The sequence below is a fragment of the Amblyraja radiata genome, chromosome 18 (assembly GCF_010909765.2).
Source record: "Amblyraja radiata isolate CabotCenter1 chromosome 18, sAmbRad1.1.pri, whole genome shotgun sequence".
Lineage (NCBI taxonomy): Eukaryota > Metazoa > Chordata > Chondrichthyes > Rajiformes > Rajidae > Amblyraja > Amblyraja radiata.
In genome coordinates this window covers 11,407,052-11,427,422 of record NC_045973.1, presented here as the reverse complement: position 1 = coordinate 11,427,422, position 20,371 = coordinate 11,407,052, and positions in this window count along the sequence as shown.

The window sequence follows — 20,371 nt, the reverse complement described above, 5'->3', positions numbered from 1 at the left end:
TAAGAGGGAGCACATAATGCCTATTCTGGCCTCCCTCCACTGGCTGCCTGTGTACTTTAGAGTTCATTTTAAGATTCTTTTATTTGTTTTTAAATCTTTAAATGGTCTCGCCCCGCCTTACCTCTCTGAGCTGCTTCATCCCTACGCTCCTGCTCGGTGCCTCAGGTCAGCTGATCAGCTGCTCCTGGAGGTACCGAGGTCTAAGCGGAAGCTCAGAGGGGATAGAGCCTTCTCTGTTGCTGCTCCGACATTATGGAACACTCTACCTTTGCACATTAGACAGGCCCCTTCACTGTCCATTTTCAAAACTTGTCTTAAAACCCTTTTCTATTCCTTGGCTTTCGACCCTGCATGAGACTTTGCTCCTGTTTTAGTGTTTCTATTGTTTTTATTGTTTTTACTGTCTTTTAATGTTTTTATTGTTTTGTTTTATGTTTATGATTAGTCATGTACAGCACTTTGTTGCAACAGTGGTTGTTTTTAAAGTGCTCTATAAATAAAGTTCAGTTCAGTTCAGTTCAGTCAGTATCATGATAAAGTTGAATGCATCTTTCACATGATACCTTCTCATCCCACTTTGTCCAAAGTTTGAATGGTCTCTCCAGTGGTCCTCTTAGAGACCATTGCAGGCTCTTCAAAAATGTATGTATGAAGTTTAAAAGATTTGTTGATATTGGATGGCGATTTTGGCTTTAAGCTCTTACGTGGATGTGAACATTGTGTGGTAAATTGTAAGGGCCCTGTCCCACTTAGGAAACCAGAACGGAAACCTCTGGAGACTTTGTGCTCCGCCCAAGGTTTCCGTGAGGTTCCCAGAGGTTTTTGTCAGTCTCCCTACCTGCTTCCACTACCTGCAACCTCCGGCAACCACCTGCAACCTCCAGGAACCACACGGAAACCTTGGGTGGGGCGCAAAGTCTCCAGTGGTTTCCGTTCAGGTATCCTAAGTGGGACAGGGGCATTAGGGTCCTTACCACCTGAACTTCTTACAGGTCTGGAGAAACAAGAAACTGTTGATGCACAAAGTGCTTATACCAAAAAAAGATAAAGATCTAGAAGAACCGGGCTCATACAGAGCCATATCACTTTTAAATACAGATCAGAAAATCTTAGCAAAGACTTTAGCAAGAAGATTGAGTAAATATATTAATAAATTGATAAATCCAGACCAAACGGGGTTTATACCTAAAAGACAATCATTTAATAATTTGAGATGCCTATTTAATATAATGTACTCACTTAAAACGGAAAAAGAAGATATATCAGTTGTCTCTCTGGATGCAGAGAAAGCATTTGATCAGGTAGAGTGGCAGTACTTATACAAAGTACTCCAAAAATTTAATATGGGAGAGAATTTTATTATATGGGTAAAATTATTATATGATAAACTGACGGCAAGAATATTAACTAATAATATGTTATCTCCAAAATTCCAATTATCGAGGGGCAATAGGCAGGGATGTGTATTATCACCCTGCTATTTGCCCTTATGATAGAGCCTTTGGCTGAAAGGATAAGAACTAATCCGAATATTCAGGGATATAATACTAAAGACTCAAATAATAAAATCTGTTGATGCACAAAGTGCTGATGGAACTCAGCAAGTCAGGCAGCATCTGTGGAACATCTGTGATGACAATCAGTCTGAAGTTGAATCCCAACCTGAAACGTCATCTGCCCATTCCCTCCACAGATGCTGCCTGGACTGTTGAACTACTCCAACACTCTATTGTTTGCTTATTAGAGGTATAATTTAGTTTAAGTTTAGTTTAATTTAGAGATACAACACGGAAACAGACCCTTCGGCCCACCGAGTCTGTACCGACCAGCTGACACTACCCTACACACGCTGACACTACCTGACACACACTAGGGTCAATTTTACATTTACACCAAGCCAATTAACCTACAAACCTGTAAGTCTTTGGAGTGTGGGAGGAAACCAAAGATCTCGGAGAAAACCCACGCGGTCACGGGAGAACGTACAAACTCCACACAGCCAGCCCCCGCAGTCGGGATCAAACCCGGGTCTCAGGCACTGTAAAGCTGTAAGGCAGCAACTATCGCTGCGCCAACCTGCCGCCCTAAAAAATATATGCCCTAAAACTTGTTTCACATTTACAGTACTTCTCAGAAAAATGTTTTCTTTTTGCATTCGACATGTTGCATTTTCCTTTTGAATCATATCAGTGCTGCTTCTGTTGAACCCACAATAGCAGTGTGGATATCTTTTTTTTTATCTATGTGACAATCATAAAAAAAACATGGTTAATCATCAAATTGAATCAGAATTATTCAGATCTCAATGGTTACATTGCAAACTCTGCTGTATTTAGGTAAACCTTTTTGTCATATTCACCAGGAATGCGTTCTACCCATGATATCTATAACCAAATTAAACTACTGCCAGCAAAAGCACTGGAAAGCACTCCAACTTGCATTTCCTAAGACTTAATTACACCTTGATCTTAACAAGTGCTGGCTGCAAGCAGATGATTCTCAACCCAGTACAATGTTAAGAGCAATTAAAATTAAGTGACAATTCTAATCAACTTAGTCATCAGAGGGGAAAGAGGGGTTTGTTATACATTATATATAGAAAGAACAATTGCTGTGATAAAAATGATCAAAAATGAATATCTTGTCCTGAGGTACAATTATTGTAATGTCGATGTAGAAGCTATTGAAACATGACAATCTGAAGAAGTTCATATACCGGTAAGTTCATTGAAACATATAAGATTATTAAGGGTTTGGACACGCTAGAGGCGCAAAACATGTTCCCGATGTTGGGGGAGTCCAGAACCAGGGGCCACAGTTTGCGAATAAGGGGTAAGCCATTTAGAACGGAGATGAGGAAACACATTTTCACACAGAGAGTTGTGAGTCTGTGGAATTCTCTGCCTCAATGGGCGGTGGAGGCCGGTTCTCTGGATACTTTCAAGAGAGAGCTAGATAGGGCTCTTAAAGATAGCGGAGTCAGGGGATATGGGGAGAAGACAGGAACAGAGGGTATTGAATGTGGATGATCAGCAATGATCACATTGAATGGCAGTGCTGGCTCGAAGGGCCAATTCAATTCAATTCAATTCAATTCAATTCAACTTTAATGTCATTGCACAAATACTGAGTATGGGTACAACGAAATGCAGTTTTGCGTCAGTCCGTAGTAGTGCAATATAGAAATTTTTAAAAAAGAGGATACAGAATAATAAAAAATACAGAATAATTAAACAATGGGGACGGAGGGACCGGAGGAATCTATCGGCGGGACTCCGAGTTCAGCAATGCGACGGTATGATTGTAGAAGCTGTTCCTCATCCTACTGGTACGAGACCTGAGGCTCCTGTACCGCCTCCCTGATGGGAGGAGGGCAAACAGTCCATAGTTGGGGTGGGAGGGGTCTTTAATGATCTTCCCAGCCCGTTTCAGACACCGTTTTCGGTGGAGGGCATCCATGGCAGGGAGCGGGGCACCGATGATGTGCTGCGCGGTTTTCACCACCCGTTGTAGTGCCTTCCTGTCCGCAACAGTGCAGCTGCTGTACCATACCGTGAAGCAGGCGGTCAGGATGCTCTCGATGGTACACCGGTAGAAGTTGGTCAGGATCTGGGGGGACAGGTGGGCTTTCTTGAGCCTCCTCAGGAAGTAAAGGTGCTGCTGTGCCTTTTTGATCAGCTTGGAGGTGTTGAGGGACCAGGACAAATCCTCCGAGATGTGTACCCCGAGGAATTTGTAGCTGGAGACGCGCCTACTGGCCTACTCCTGCACCCATTGTCTATTGTCTATTGTCTAATGAAGAGTCTCGACCTGAAATGTCCCCCATTCCTTCTATCCAGAGATGCTGCCTGTCCCGCTGAGTTACTCCAGCATTTTGTGTCTACCTTTGATTTAAACCAGCACCTGCAGTTCTTTCCTACACAGCTATTGAAGCATTCTCTCACTGGAGAAACTGTATGAATATGGCGCAGTGAACTGAAATGTGTTGATAGCCTGTTCAATCCCTGAACCTGTAATTACTGCATAACACTTTAATGTTGCCCGTGAAATTTACAGAGCAAATGACTGTTTCAGAAAACTCAGTAATGCAGAATACGGTGTATCTAAAAATCATTAACTTGAACCTCTTCTGCATCATGTCAGTGATCACAGATTTACTTTCAGAAGGAGAGCTAGTTATTCAGATTGTCGGACGCGGGCTCAACGCGCAATTATCCATCACAAGTTCTCTTCACGATAAGAATAGGCACCAGAAATCCAAGTGTGGATCTCCTAAATTACTAAGCTATGAGATAGACGAGATACATGTTCTCTTCCGATTTTCTGCTGGCCAGAGGCAATGAATGTTGTGAAGGGACCGAGAAAATCAAATGTAAACTATCGGTGTTTTAAAGGAGAGCAATCACCTTCTACTAAGCTCGATATTCCATATCAATTCGTCAGAATAAGTCCTGCAACTATCTAAAATGCCATCACATTCATATCATCAATAGGACAAATGGTCTAATTGATTTCTGGCCATTAATGGCCATTATGTGACCATAACAAGAGATTGATTAAGATAGAAATTGACCCAATACGGTTGCATCACTCATCATACTGAGAGATGTGTGGCAAGTGACTCTGTAACATATCTAGTTATATATATTTGATCGCTTTAAGAATGTTCCAAGTGTCTCATCGTTGGCATGGTCCCAAAAATCAATCCGGGAGAATTATCAAACAATGTACTCAATTAAATTTCTCAAAATTGGTGGCAACATCTATATAATTAAAAGTCGCATCTTGACCACTTCCTGTCTGCGCTGTATATTAATTTTAGAAAAAACACTACCATATATCACTATGCTTTTTGGCCATCTTGCTGACAGTCCTCAGGCCCTGAGGGTTTTTCCCATCGATGAAAAATAAAGCTTATGAGCGTTTAAAAAACCTTGAGATCCATCGCCTGTCAATCACCTCGATTAAGGTAACGCCCCTTCCGGGGGGGGGGGGCAGGACTATGCCTGCCTGGACGTGACTCAGTTACTCTGCAAGATCGTGAGGGAGAGGCCACGACTCTCATTCTAAACTGCGAATCAACTGAACTGTGAGTCCGCAATGCACTTGCAATAAATGATTTGTTAGCCCTTAATGTCATGAGTTGTTTGGTCTGATGCCCTGCCTGTGCTTGAAACTGCAATGCTTTATTAGGTCTGACTGTGTTTGGAAGGAATAAATGCTTTATTAGGTACGACTGTGTTTGGAAGGAATAAATGCTTTATTAGGCCCGACTGTGTTTAGTTCAAAAGTCCCGCTCATTTTGTGACTTCCGCTTAGTGGACAGGTCGCGCTGATTGCGTAATTTCTGGTGAGTGCAGAGGTTGTGCTGATTGCGTAATTTCCGGTAAGTGCAGAGGTCATGCTGATTGCAGAAGTGCCGCTGACTGCGGAAGCCCCAAAGCGGAGAGGCCACGATCAGCCGTGTGAGTATTCAAGAACGTTCACTGCCATATATATGGTGTGTGAATCAGTGAGTGTGTGTGTATGTATGTGAGTGTATGTGTGTGTCTGTGTGCGTGTGCGTGTGTGTGTGTGTGTGTGTGTGTGTGTGTGTGTGTGTGTGTGTGTGTGTGTGTGTGTGTGTGTGTGTGTGTGTGTGTGTGTGTGTGTGTGTGTGAGTGAGTGGTCTCAGTTAACCTTATAGGTATTTACAGTAAAACTCAAAGTGCTGGAGCAACTCAGCGGGTCATGCAACATCTGTGAAGGGAATGGATAGGCGATGTTATAGGTCAGGACCCTTCTTCAGCCTGAACAAAGATCCCGACCCGAAACGTTGCCTAAACATTCCCTCCACAGACACTACCAGGCCCATTGTGTTCCTCCAGAATTTTGTGTTTTGCTCAAGATTTCAGCGTTCACAGTCCCTTGTGCCTCCAGGTATTTATAATAAACCAGTATTTCTATAGTAATTATTACTTTATATTAAGCTTCATATTCAAGATTTATTTAATCAATTGAAATTGATACCTCTGACCGTTGCTGTGGGATTCGAACACATGCCTCCTGATCAATGGCCCTGGCATATTAATTATTAAGCTAGTAATTTATCTGTGCAACCTGTACCCAATTAATCAAATGAAAAATATTATTCCACTTTTTCAAAATATTAGTAAGAACTTGCATTGCAACTGAATACTTCAGCGAATGAACAAATTTTAATCTTTTAGCTTATGTTTTGAACTCCCTCAGGATATCTTATTGATTATCACAGGGTTTCGTGTTAGGTGGAATATTTTACTTTATCTCTTGTTAATTGCAGCTGCGATGATCTCCAAATTGAAAGCTGCTGGGCGGATGATGAATTTTCTTCACAGCGCAAACTGAATCACTTAGTAGGAGGTGCTGTTTGCATAAAGGTGGCGGTGAGTAAACTTGAGCCAGATAATCGATCAGCAGTTCTGCCACAAACTACAGATATTAAACAAGAGGCCTGACATGTCACTTCATCTCCCACTGAAAATGGACCAACAACCAGAGAGGATAGAGGAGAATCGGCACGTTGGCACAGTGGTAGAGTTGCTGCCTTAGAGCGCCAGGGACCCGGGTTCGATTCTGACTACCGGTGCTGTCTGTACAGAGTTTGTACGTTTTCTCCCGGTGCTCCGGTTTCCTCCCGCACTCCAAAGACGTTCATGTTTGTAGGTTAATTGGCTTCAGTAAAAATTGTAAAATTGTCCCTTGTGTGTAGGATAGTGTTAGTGTATGGAGCGATCGCTGGTCGGCGAGGATTCAGTGGACAAAAAGGCCTGTTTCCACGCTGCATTCAGATTCAGATTCAGATTCAGAAAACATTATTGTCTGTCGTAACAGAAAATCTTCTTTGACGTGGCTCCACATACAAACAGGACAATGTACTGATAAGCAGTCATACAACACAGATTTCTGCAAGCACACACAGTGTGTATAGATCTTAAAAGCAAGTATAAAGATTAAAAACTGTAAAAATAGACAAGATAAAAGTTGTGGATACGTGTAAAGTGACAGTACGTCAGGGTTAATTTGTCCCTTGTTCATTTTTTATTTAAGCTGTTTATGGCAATGGGTATGAATAAGTTTTTGTGGATGTTTTTCTTGGATAGGGGGACTTTATATCGGCGGCCTGATGGCAGAAGTTGGAAGGACTTGTGCAGGGGGTGGGTGGGATCCTGTGTAATGAGGTTGGCTTTCCTTTTAACTGCCTGGGTGTGGAGTACTGATAATTGATTTTGAGTTTTGCCAGTTATTTTGCTTGCTTGATTGATGATCCGGAAAAGCTTTGATTTGTCTTTAACAGAGGTGTCTTTAACAGAAGGACAGGCGGGTGTCAATCTCTGTGCCCAGGTATCTAAAGGCCTCTACCTGCTCAACTGTCTGCCCATTCAGCCTCTGAGGTTCAAAGAGAGGTTGGGGGGAAGATGTTCGCCTCCCCCCACAACACAGCTCCTTGGTCTTGGAGATGTTAAGCTCCAGAGAGCTCTCTTTGATCCACAGCATCAGGGTGTTGGCCTGCTGATAGTAGGCAGCCAGAGAAGTGTGATCCTTGATGTGGGCCACCAGGGCCATATCGTCTGCATACTTAAAAAGGGAAATGTCACTGTTATTGTTTGTTATGTTGTTTGTGTAAATAAAATCGGTGATAAAACACAACCCTGGGGGACACCAGTGTTTAAAATCATGTTCTTGGATTTAAAACCATTTACCACCACATGCTGAGGCCGGTCCTGCAGGAAGTATTTTATCCACAGGATAAGTGATGGGTTGACTTGTAGATCCAGAAGGCGGTTGCAGAGGGTGACCATGTTGACCGTGTTAAAAGCGGAAGAAAAGTCCATAAATAAAATCCGTGTGTGGGGGTGTGGGGAGTCCAGCTGTCTGCTAACTGTGTCCAGGAGAGTCAAACAGGCATCCTCCACCCCACGCCTTGCCTTATAGGCAAACTGGAGTGGGTCAAGCCTGTCCACCACCATAGCAGTGAGGTGATCTCTAAAGTTAATCAGTTAAAATCATTTCATAATTATCTGGTCCAGAAATATCCTTCTCTGCTGAGCCAACATGAATATTTAAAGACCGTGTCAAAATGTGGACTGCACTTTGTTCCTTGACTTTGGCAGCGGGCCAGTTGCATGTTTTGTGATAGCAAACAAAAACAGAACTCATCCAAGGCCACCATTAAAACAAAGTCATTCGTAATATTTAAATTTTGCTGTACTGCATTTTACTGCTGTACAGAATACACTTCTTTAATCTATATTACTAAAACTCTGTTCTTGACCGGTTTTGGCTATCTGTGTTGCGTTTCTGAGAGAATGCCGCCACCTACGGCCGTCATTTTTGGCCACCTCGCTCAGAGCCCCCCTCCGCCACATGTGTGCCGAGGATTTTTCCAGTCGATGAAATATGACAGAGATATTAATGTTTTTACAAAATTCCCCATTCTCTCTGCTGCCCCCGCTGGAGGGAGGGGGAGGGACTATAAAATCAGGAAGTGGTGTGCCTCAATCAGTCTCTGCAAGTGGTGTGCCTCAATCAGTCTCTGCAAGTGGTGTGCCTCAATCAGTCTCTGCAAGTGGTGTGCCTCAACCAGAGCTCTGAATGACACGGAACAAATGTCTACAGCACTGTGAGTACCCTTAATTTGGTTTGAAAATGAAAATATGGTTAGTTTGAGGTAAAAAAGCACTGCCTGCAAATGGTAGTTTGGGTTTGGGTTGAAGTAAAAAGGCATTCTTTCTCTCTCTCTCTCTCTCTCTCTCCCCTCCTCTCTCTCCCTATCCCTCTCTCTTTCTCTCTCTCCCCACCCTCTCCTCTCCCCACCCTCTCCTCTCCCCCCCCCTCCTCTCCCCCCCTCCTCTCCCCCCTCCTCTCCCCCCCTCCTCTCCCCCCCTCCTCTCCCCCCCCCTCCTCTCCCCCCCTCCTCTCCCCCCCTCCTCTCCCCCCCTCCTCTCCCCCCCCTCCTCTCCCCCCCTCCTCCTCTCCCCCCCTCTCCTCTCTCCCCCCTCTCCTCTCTCCCCCCTCTCCTCTCTCCCCCCCTCTCCTCTCTCCCCCCCTCTCCTCTCTCCCCCCCTCTCCTCTCTCCCCCCCTCTCCTCTCTCCCCCCCTCTCCTCTCTCCCCCCCTCTCCTCTCTCCCCCCCTCTCCTCTCTCCCCCCCTCTCCTCTCCCCCCCCCTCTCCTCTCTCCCCCCCTCTCCTCTCTCCCCCCCTCTCCTCTCTCCCCCTCTCCTCTCTCCCCCCCTCCCCTCTCTCTCCCCCCCTCCCTCTCTCCCCCTCCCTCTCCTCTCCCCCTCCCTCTCCCCTCCCCCTCCTCTCCCCCTCTCTCTCCTCCCCTCTCCTCCCCCCCTCACCTCCCCCCCCCCACCTCTCCCCGTAACCCCTGACACCCGTACTAATCGAGAATCTATCAATCTCTGCCTTAACGATATACATTGACGGCCTCCACAGCCTTCTCTGTCAAAAAATGTGGAAACATCACATCCACATCCACTCTATCCAGGCCTTTCACTATTCGGTAAGTTTCAATGAGGTCTCCCCTCATTGGCAAAGGCATCAAATGGAAGATGAGAGAAAAAAATCCTTCCTTACATAATTATTAATGATTCTATGCGACTCATTAAATTCTCTACTAATGATGAAGGAAAGAGCCACAGTTACACCACTCCATCCTATCAAATGCCACAACTGCCATCCTCCCCAGTCCTAACACACATTTAGGCTATTTTAACCCATCAAATTATGAATCCCTACACGCCATTGACTTGCAAATTCTACATTGTTTCTCAAATAATATCCCTTGGAGCTGGAAATTCCTGCATACAAACAGGATAAACTAAGGGTGCCAGATAGCAATGAAGCCCTCAGGAGGATTTTCTGCCACTTCCCTGCTAGGATTAGATCTTTGGATGACAAATTACTATCATCAGAACTAGCTGAAATGGGTAAACATACCCATCTCTGGCAGCTGGCATTTTATATTGAAAAAAATGGTTTGTTATACACATGCCAACGTGAAGATGAGAAAAGAAAGGGGACCTCAGTGATATGAACCATGAAGCCCTGAAGCTGTACGAGCAGTGCCACAAGATAATAGAGAAGCAAGCAGAGTATTATCTTGTATTCTTATAATATTTCCATGTAGAACAAGAGCTCGTTTGTGCTAAATTTCGAACCCTGGATGCAATTTTGGTGCATCGGGTAATACAAAGACTCTTCAAAAATGTTCAGAAGCAGACCACTAGGTTAATAATGTTTAAAAATCCTTAGCTTTTATGACAAGACTAGGATCGGAGGTGTTTTATTTCATAAAGGTACTGAGATTGGTGGGATTTGTTTGTGATCCTCAAGATAATGAAGTGAAGATATTACATCCATATTGATAGATCATTAAAACTGAGTCTATGACGTGGGATTGCTGGAGCAACTCAGTGGGTCAGGTAGCCCCTGTGGAGGAACCCTTCTTCAGACTGATCCCAACTGAAAATGTTGCCTAATAAATTCACTCCAGAGATGCTGCCTGACCCATTGAGTTACTCCAACACGTTGTGTTTTGCTTAAGATTCCAGCATCCACAGTTCATTGATTCTGCATAAAATGAGGGTACGTTATATAAAACCAAAGATAGACACAAAATGCTGGAGTAACTCAATGGGACAGGTAAAATCTGTGAGAGAAGGAATGGGTGATGTTTCGGGTCGAGACCCTTCTTCAGACTGAGAGTCAGGGGAGAAGGAGTCTAGAGGTATGGAAGGGTGATGTGTGAAAACGACAGATCAAGGAAATGTAGAATGGTTCATTGTTGGCAGAGGGGAAGGTGTTCTGCCACAGACAGTGCAGGCATTTAGATTACGTTTTATGTTTATTATCGTCACGTGCAGCGAAGTACGGTGAAAAGCTTTGTTTTCCGATCTATCCAAAAGATCAGACATACCAGACATAAATATAATCAAGCCAAACATAAGTACAATAGACAGAGCAAAAGAAGATAGACACAAAATGCTGGAGTAACTCAGCGGGTCAGGCAGCATAGCTGGAGAAAAGGAATAGGTGACGTTTCGAGTTGAGACCCTTCTTCAGACAATCAGGAGAGAGGGAACTAATGGTCCATTGGTACACAAAATTGCTGGGGAAACTCAGCGGGTGCAGCAGCAACTATGGAGCGAAGGAAATAGGCGACGTTTCGGGCCGAAACCCTTCTTCAGACAGTCTGAAGAAGGGTTTCGGCCCGAAACGTCGCCTATTTCCTTCGCTCCATAGATGCTGCTGCACCCGCTGAGTTTCCCCAGCAATTTTGTGTACCTTCGATATTCCAGCATCTGCAGTTCCCTTTTGAACACTAATGGTCCATTGTTGGCTGTGAAAGAGGTGACAATGAAGGGATACAAAGAGTGAAACTAGCAAGACGACTAGGGTGGGGGAGGGATGTAGAGAGCGGGAATCAAATGGTTACTTGACATTAGAGAACTCAACATTCATACCACTGGATTGTAAGTTGCCTAAGAGAAATATGAGGTTCCTCCAATCTACGCATGGCCTCATTCTGGCAGTGGAAGAGGCCCAGGACTCGCTGGAGTTTAGAAGAATGAGGGGGGACCTCATTGAAACATACAGAATTGCGAACGGCTTGGACAGAGTGGATATTAAGAGGATGTTTCCATTAGTGGGAGAATCTAGAACTAGAGGTCTTAGCATCAGAAATAAAGGACGTTCTTTTAGGAAGGAGATGAGAAATTTATTTAGCCAGAGGGCGGTGAATCTGTGGAATTCTTTGCCTCAAAAGGCTGTGGAGGCCAAGTCAGTGGATATTTTTAAGGCAGAGATAAATAGATTCTGGATAAGTACAGGTGTCAAAGGTTATGCGGGAAAAGGCAGGAGAATGGGGTTAGGAGGAAGAGCCATGATTGAATGGCGGAGTAGACTTGATGGGCCGAATGGCCGAATTCTACTACTAATCCTTATGACCTTATGAGGACAGAATGGTCAGTATGGGAATGGGAAGAGTGCAGAATATAGTTCTTAGCATTATAGTGCACCAGTTCCATAGACAGGGTCCAATGGCCACAATGGGATGGAGGTGTATTGGATACCAGACTGATTCCTGGGATGTCAGGACTTTCATATGAAGAAAGACTGGATAGACTCGGTTTGTACTCGCTAGAATTTAGAGGATTGAGGGGGGATCTTATAGAAACTTACAAAATTCTTAAGGGGTTGGACAGGCTAGATGCAGGAAGATTGTTCCCGATGTTGGGGAAGTCCAGAACAAGGGGTCACAGTTTAAGGATAAGGGGGAAATCTTTTAGGACTGAGATGAGGAAAACATTTTTCACACAGAGAGTGGTGAATCTCTGGAACTCTCTGCCACAGGAGGGAGTTAGATGTGGCCCTTGTGGCTAAAGGGATCAGGGGGTATGGAGAGAAGGCAGGTACAGGATACTGAGTTGGATGATCAGCCATGATCATATTGAATGGCGGTGCAGGCTCGAAGGGCCGAATGGCCTACTCCTGCACCTATTTTCTATGTTTCTATGTTTCTATAGTACATGAGCTTATGGAAGGACCATTTAGAAGCCTGATAACATAAGGGGAAGAAGCGGTTCCTGTGCGGATAGACGACTAAACCATTTGGCAGTGCTGCCACAAAGTTGGAACTTAGACATTGTAGTGCTAGAAAGCAGAATCTTTCAACTGGCTTCTGGTTTGAGAATCGTACAAAGGCCACATAAAGCTGTCAGACTGACAGTAACGTTCTCAGCCTCCAGCTTTAAAACAGATCAACCTACATAGTCTAATTATCAAGTTCCAGCCTCAGGGTCTTTTCCTCTGAGCTGGAGGTACTGCACATAACTGTGGCTTCTTTCTGTCTGGTTCTTTATTGACCAGCAGACCTAACGGCATCGAATAATGCCCAATAGTGTCTCATTATCACTATGTTTCCACTAAAAAAAAGACCAACATCATGACCCTGAAAATAAACCTATTCTTCCCGACAATTATCATTGGTTTAATACCTGGCCTGATTTTCAAGGGACAATAACCCCAATTTGAATTTATCTTTTAGGAATATATTCAAAATGGGTTCAATTGAGGCCTGCTGATGCAGAGTTACTTTCTAACTTTGCAAGCGGACTGTTGCCCCCTCATTCTGTTACACACACAAGGTCAACACCCAGGAGCGAAGAAGACTGAAAAATAGGTTGTTGCTGCATCGTCCATCACGGGTACTCACCATCGAAGCGATTTACAGGATTAACAGGGATTTAAATACAGCCAGCATCACCAGAGACCCACACCACCCTGGCCACACACTCATCTCACTCCTTCCACCGGGAAGAAGATATAGCAGCAGAAAAATTGTAACGTCCAGGTTCAGGAACAGCTTCTTCCCTACAGCCAACAGACTATTAAACACTACAACCTCCAAATAAGCTCTGATCTACATAGACTTCGAGGCATTGGGGGTTTTGTCTTTTTGCATTATTATTGGTAGTTTGTTATATATAATAATATAATAAACAAATTTACAAACAATATAATAAACAACGAAGGTTCAACGCACACACACGCACGCACGCAAGCACACACACGCATGCACGCACACACACACATACGCACACATGCACACACACATACACACACACACACACCTACACATGCACACACATGCACACACACATACACACGCACACGCACACACGCACACGCACACACACACACACGCACACAAACACACATACACACACTCTTAACTCTTGAAGGTCACCATTTCAGACATCATTTAAAGGGACCTTCATCTACTTTAACCTGTTCTGTGCCGCCCCCGAATATACGTGGGTCGTGGACAAAAGTGAAAAAAGTGAACAGGTCAAGGAGAGGTATGTGCAGATTTTGAAGACACTTTTTTTGCCATTGCTTCTGATTAACTTCAACATAGAATGAGGATAACGGAGATTGGTGCAGTTAGAGAGGATGTAATCTGGAGCAAAGTACAAGATGCTGGAGGAACTCAGTGGGTCAGGCGGCATCTGGGGAGGGAATGGATAGATTGAGATATTTTGAGACTTTTCTTCATCACGATGATCGTAATGGGGCTTATCAGCTCTATATCCAGGCTCCTCAATGATGAACTGACTGTACAGTCGGAGGCACACTATACTGATAGTTTGATACCATCTCTCGATGAGAGGAGATGAGACAAGACCTCCTGACAAATATCGCCCCTCCATCCTGTAACTAGATCGCCTGATGTGCCGCTGAACACAAACTGCTTACTGTTGCTACATCCCACCAGGTGCGAGATGTGTATTGTGTTAGGTGTGAGATACAGTCATACGGTGTGGAAACAGGCCCTTCGGCCCAACTTGCCCCACACCGCCCATAATATGGTCCCATCTACACTAGTCCTACTTGCCTGCGTTTGGCCCATATCCCTCTAAACCTGCCCTGTAAATATAATCAAGCCAAACATAAGTACAATAGACAGAGCAAACCTGCTCTGTCCAAGTTTCGTGTAGGAAGGAATTGCAGATGCTGGTTTGAACCGAAGATAGACACAAAATGCTGGAGTAACTCAGCAGGACAGATAGCATCTCTGGAGAGCAGGAATGGGTGACATTTCGGATCAAGACCCTTCTTCAGACCCATCTTCGACCCGAAACATTGCCCATTCCTTCTCTCCAGAGATGCTGCCTATCTTGCTAAATACTCCAGCACTTTGTGTCTATGCGTGTACATGTCCAATTGCTTCTCAAACGTTGCGGTAGTCCCCGCCTCAACAACCTCTTTTTGCTCTTCCAGTTTGTGTCTTTCTTTTACTTTTGTTTAGTTTAAAACATGCCCTTCAGCCCACTGAGTCCATGCTGGTCATCGAACAACTGTTCAGTCGTGCTGCCTGACCTGCTGAGTTACTCCGGCACTTTGTGTCTTTTTATTTTAAACTAGCATCTGCAATTCCTTGTTTCTACCTCTTCTAAAGTAAAGTAAACCATGTGGACCCAATAGAAAAACAAAATGCAACAATTGTGGACAGCCGCCTCGTTTTGTTAAAATGGCATGATGTTGTTCTAGCTAAGAAGAAACGGCAGCGCATGTCTTAATACTGTGCCTGCTTTTTGCAAATAATCATCCTCAAAAAATTGGCAGCTATATTACCTCACCATCTTTCCCCGATGCTTTCAACCAGTGTTTTCTCTTGCCGTGCTCATTATCTCTTATTTCCATCACGTTCATCTTTTCAGCAGAAACAAAATGTTTGAATACAGGAATGAGCTGCTAAAAATTTAACCTGTTCTTTAAGAGATAATTGTGGCGTGTGCCCCCGAGCTGCTTCCTGAAGAGGTGAACTAAAACTTGGTGAGCTGCTGCTACTATGAGCGACCATGTCGGATGGCGATACCTTCTTTCCAGCTTCCATAGATTTCTGCTCCAAAATGTTAACGTTTACTCGAAAGTTCATATGTCATATTTATACCATTCGGCCCATCGAGTCCACTCCACCATTCAATCATGGCTGACCTATCTTTCCATCTCAACTCCATTCTCCTGCCTTCTCCCCGTAACTTTTGACACCTGTATTAATCACAAGCTCGTCAAAGTCCACTATAAAATACTCAATGACTTGACCTCTACAGCCATCTCTGGCAATGTTTTCCATAGATTTACCACCAACCTACTCTGCATGTAACTCCCTAGAATGCAATTAAATAAGTTTACAAATAAGATAGATAGATAGATAGATAGATAGATAGATAGATAGATAGATAGATAGATAGATAGATAGATAGATAGATAGATAGATAGATAGATAGATAGATAGATAGATAGATAGATAGATAGATGGAATGACAGAGATTTAGATTTAGATTTAAATTTAGATTTATGGATAAATAGATATGTGTGAATGGGTTTGTGGGTGTGTGGGTGTTTATCTGTTCACGCTCTTTTTAAAGGGGAGTACTGTGGTGTGTGAAAGTTAACAATGAAGGAACGTTCTCCCGTAATGTTTGTGGGCTATAACTACCCAAGCTACTGGGAGACTTGGTTACATTTTGTTACACTGCTTGTCCCATGTTTATATCACGCACCAAACTCTCCTTTTCTCCATATGGAACAGTTGTGATACTCACACACGAACATTAAGTGGCAAGGATTAGAAAATAAATATGTTGACAGAATTCGTTATAAGACCAAGCCCCATCCAATTAGAATGCAGTGTGACGATTTATTTCACCGTACAGTCATTAATTATTTTAATCTTTCAAAATATGTGCTATTCTTTCAATTCCATTTGAAAAATAATTTTCCAATAGCATTACAAAATGCAATGATCATACTGCAGGAGGATCATCCATATAAACTAATCCTACAGGGGAAAGCTAAGAGAAGCAATTTGACTAACTAGAGTGCTTTAACCTCAAAGAGAATTCTCCATGATGACTATCTGAAGAGTTGTAACGCACTAAACAGTCAAGATGAGATAATCAGCGATGATATCAACAGAAACACCAGGCTGGTGAGACTTGAGAGCACAGTGTGAAGGCTTTGAAGGACACATTTAAAATAGACATCATAATGTGGATGAGGATTAGTGCAGAATTAGTATAAGAAAGCCTTATTTTTCTAAATCGATGTTTTATGTTCCATACACATTTTATAGTTCATGCCCAAGGAATTATATGTTGTGGTGCATGTTTCTAAGTGCTGCGGAGTTGATCCATCTGCGGACTGGAGCTGATGGCAGTAATAACAGCCAATGTAAACTTCAATTGTCGTTTTCCATCTATCTGGCACAAATGGAGCATTTAGAACCCATAGACACAACATTGATCCAATTGCTAGCATGAAAATCTGTTTAGATTTAGATAAAAGCTGGAAAGGGTACAGAGAAGATTTACGAGGATGCCGCCAGGACTAGAAGGTCTGAGCTATAGGGAGAGGTTGAATAGGCTGGGAATCTATTCTTTGGAGCGCAGGAGGATGAGGGATGATAGAGGTGTAGAGGGTATAGCGGTGTATAAAATCATGAGGGGAATAGATTGGGTAGATGCACAGAGCCTCTTGCCCAGAGTAGGTGAATCGAGGAAAAGAAGACATAGGTTTAAGGTGAAAGGGAAAGATTTAATAGGAATCTGAGGGTAACTGTTTCACGGGTGGAGAGTGTACGGCACAAACTGGCAGAGGAGGCAGTTGAGGCTGGGACTATCCCAATGTTTAAGAAACATTTAGACAGGTACATGGACCGGACAGGTTTAGAGGGATATGGACCAAATGCAGGCAGGTGGGACTAGTGTAGCTGGACATGTTGGCCAGTGTGGGCAGGTTGGGCCGAAGGGCCTGTTACCACGCTGTATTACTCTATGACTCTAAAATTAATTGCAAGTTTGTATCTAGCACCTGGTGTAGATTATGCACAGGAGAATAGACAAAAAGAGTCGAGGTGATCTTTACACCTGCCCTGGTTGGAGAGTTTGTGAATCGTTTGCACATTTTGGGGGCGGGGTGATGGAACTGAGCAGCCTTCAGGAGCAGCAGAAGGCTGAATGATGGATACATTCTCTGACAGAGTATGAGTGAGATGCGAGTTCATTTGCTACCTTTAACTGCTGCAGATGTGTTCTAAATATCTTCCAGCAAATGCAGAAGGGCTGGAATGCAAGGGCAACTTGCCAGAGGATCTGAAAGAATAAAGTAGTCAAGTGTATTTTATTGTAATATGTCCCAAATAGAACAATGAAATTCAGGTTTTGCCCCATCCTTTCTATCCAGAGATGCTGCCTGTCCGCTGAGTTACTCCAGCATTATGTGTCTATCTTCGGTATAAATCAGCATCTGCAGTTCCTAGGTACACAAAATTGCTGGGGAAACTCAACGGGTGCAGCAGCATCTATGGAGCGAAGGAAATAGGCGACGTTTCGGGCCGAAACCCTTCTTCAGAAACCCATCTGCAGTTCCTTCCTGCACAATGAAATTCTTACTTAAGGAAGATAATATTCCAGAAGCTGCCCACCCAGGCAGCCAGGGGATCTGAAAAAACAAAGGGAAGAGAATATTCCAGAAGCTACCCTGCTGGGTGGCATGGTGGCGCAGCAATCGAATTGCTGCCTCACATCGCCAGAGAACCGGGTTCGATCCTGTCTACGGGTACAGTCTGTGTGGAGTTTGTACGTTCTCCTCGTGACCGTGTGGGTTTTCTCCAGGTGCTCCAGTTTCCTCCCACACTCCAAGCATGTATAGGTTTGTAGGTTAATTGGCTTCGGTAAACAAATTGTAAATTGGCCCCAGTATTTAAGATAGTGCTAGATTATGGTGTGATTGTTGGTCGGCACGGCTCAGTGGGCTGAAGGATCTGTTACTGCATTGTATCTCTGTATCTCTAAAACAAACGTCTATCTCCAACCGTTTCGTGCGTGATACAGCTTGGGGTAAAGGTTTCCAAGTTGAGCGGCGACTGCTGACTGTCAACCTCTGCAAGTCGAGCTTTTCACTGCACCTCGGTACACTTGACAGCAAGGTGCTGGAGTAACTCGTGGGTTTGATGAGAACACTGGAGTACACGGCTATGACACGTTTCGTCTCGGGACCCCCAGAGATGCTGCCTCTCCCGGTAAGTCACTCCAGCATTTTGTTTGTCTTTTTACTTGTATGAAATGCTTGCTGGGTTGTAGTGCACGGGTTGGCAGATACCTCTTCTTGCGGTCTACTGACTGAGCTCATGAGAGCAGCGTTGGTGCAGACCATCACCCTCTTCATTGAACTCTCTGGCCAATACCCACACTATTGCATTGGAACAACAATATCCCGCCATGAGCAGCGGTTGGGTTCAGTGAGCAGCTCTCCTTTAAGAGATCGAGGCATGGCCTCAGACTGCACTGATTTATTTCATCAGCTGCAAAGTGCTGTGAAATTACCCAGGCTTAACAAGAACTAATAGGGAAATGAATGTTTAAGAAGGAACTGCAGATGCTGGAAAATCAAAGGTAGACAAAAATGCTGGGGAATCTCAGCGGGTGAAGCAGCATCTGTTCAGTCTGAAGAAGGGTTTCGACCTGAAACGTTGCCTATTTCCTTCGCTCCATAAATGCTGCCTCACCCGCTGAGTTTCTCCAGGGAAATGAATATGACAGGTTCTTGCAAGAACAGTCACCTCGTCAACCATTGGCAATGCAATGTTCACCCTGAACTATGGTTGCAGATGATGTTCGCAATCGTTGAGATATTTCAGTGAAAAGGTGGTCACTGAAGTACGGACATCTCACATGCTGCTCCTCACTGATGTTCAGTAAAGGGCCTGTCCAACGATCATGCGACTACATGTGGCAAGCGCGACCTAAAGGGCTGGTCCCACCAGCATGCGACTGCATGCGGCAAGCGCGACCAAACCAGAAGCTGGGGCCGCGCGGAGGTCGAGTGAGTGACATGAAGTTTGAGCGAAGTCCGCGGGAAGTTCGCGCGTGACGTACGGTGTCGAGGCTGCTACGGGCCGGCAGGCCGTTGCCGCACAGAATTTTTGAACACGGTCAGTTTTTCGGAGCCCCGCGCGATGTCGGGACCAGCTCCGCACAACTCCATACGGCTCCGGCGATCGAAGTGGGACTGGCCCCACGAGGCCGTATGGCTCAAGCGACCACGTTAGGTCGCGCTCGCCGCATGCAGGCACATGCTGGTGGGACCGGCCCTTTAGGTCGCGCTTGCCGCATGGAGTCGCATGCTCGTGGGACAGGCCTTTTAGACTTCTCCTGATAGCCTCTGTTATCTCTTCTCATTTTCCACCAAAGTTTTTCAATAAAACATAGGCCTGGATAGAGTGGATAGGGAGAGGATGTTTCCATTAGTCGGAGAGTCTAGGATCAGAGGTCATAGCTTCAGAATTAAAGGACGTTCCATTAGGAAGGAGATGAGGAGGAATTTCTTCAGTCAGAGGGTGGTGAATCTGTTCCAAACCGTAAGGTTGCCTCATGGGTATTAATAAGAATTTGCAAACTCGGATTATGTTAAATCTTTTTCCTACCAAACCTCGAAAATCAACATGTTATTTTGATAAGAGAGAAGTATTTCAGAATGAGCTTTGCTTGCAAGTCCAGGTCTGTCAGTTATTATCACAATTCTACATGACTTTAGAAAGACTGTACGATATTGTGACATTTGAGGTTCAGTCTAAAATTAAATAAATCAAGGTTATGCTTCCTTGATTCAATCTGAGAACATTATGTATTAAAATTTAATCAGTGCATTCTGTAAATGACATGTTCCATTTTATATAACTCTCCACAGAAAATGCTGCACCGAATGCCCTTTTTTGCCTAATTCAAAAAGGTGAAAAAGGCCCAATCTTATTACTTTAATCCTTTGACAGATCTGGAAA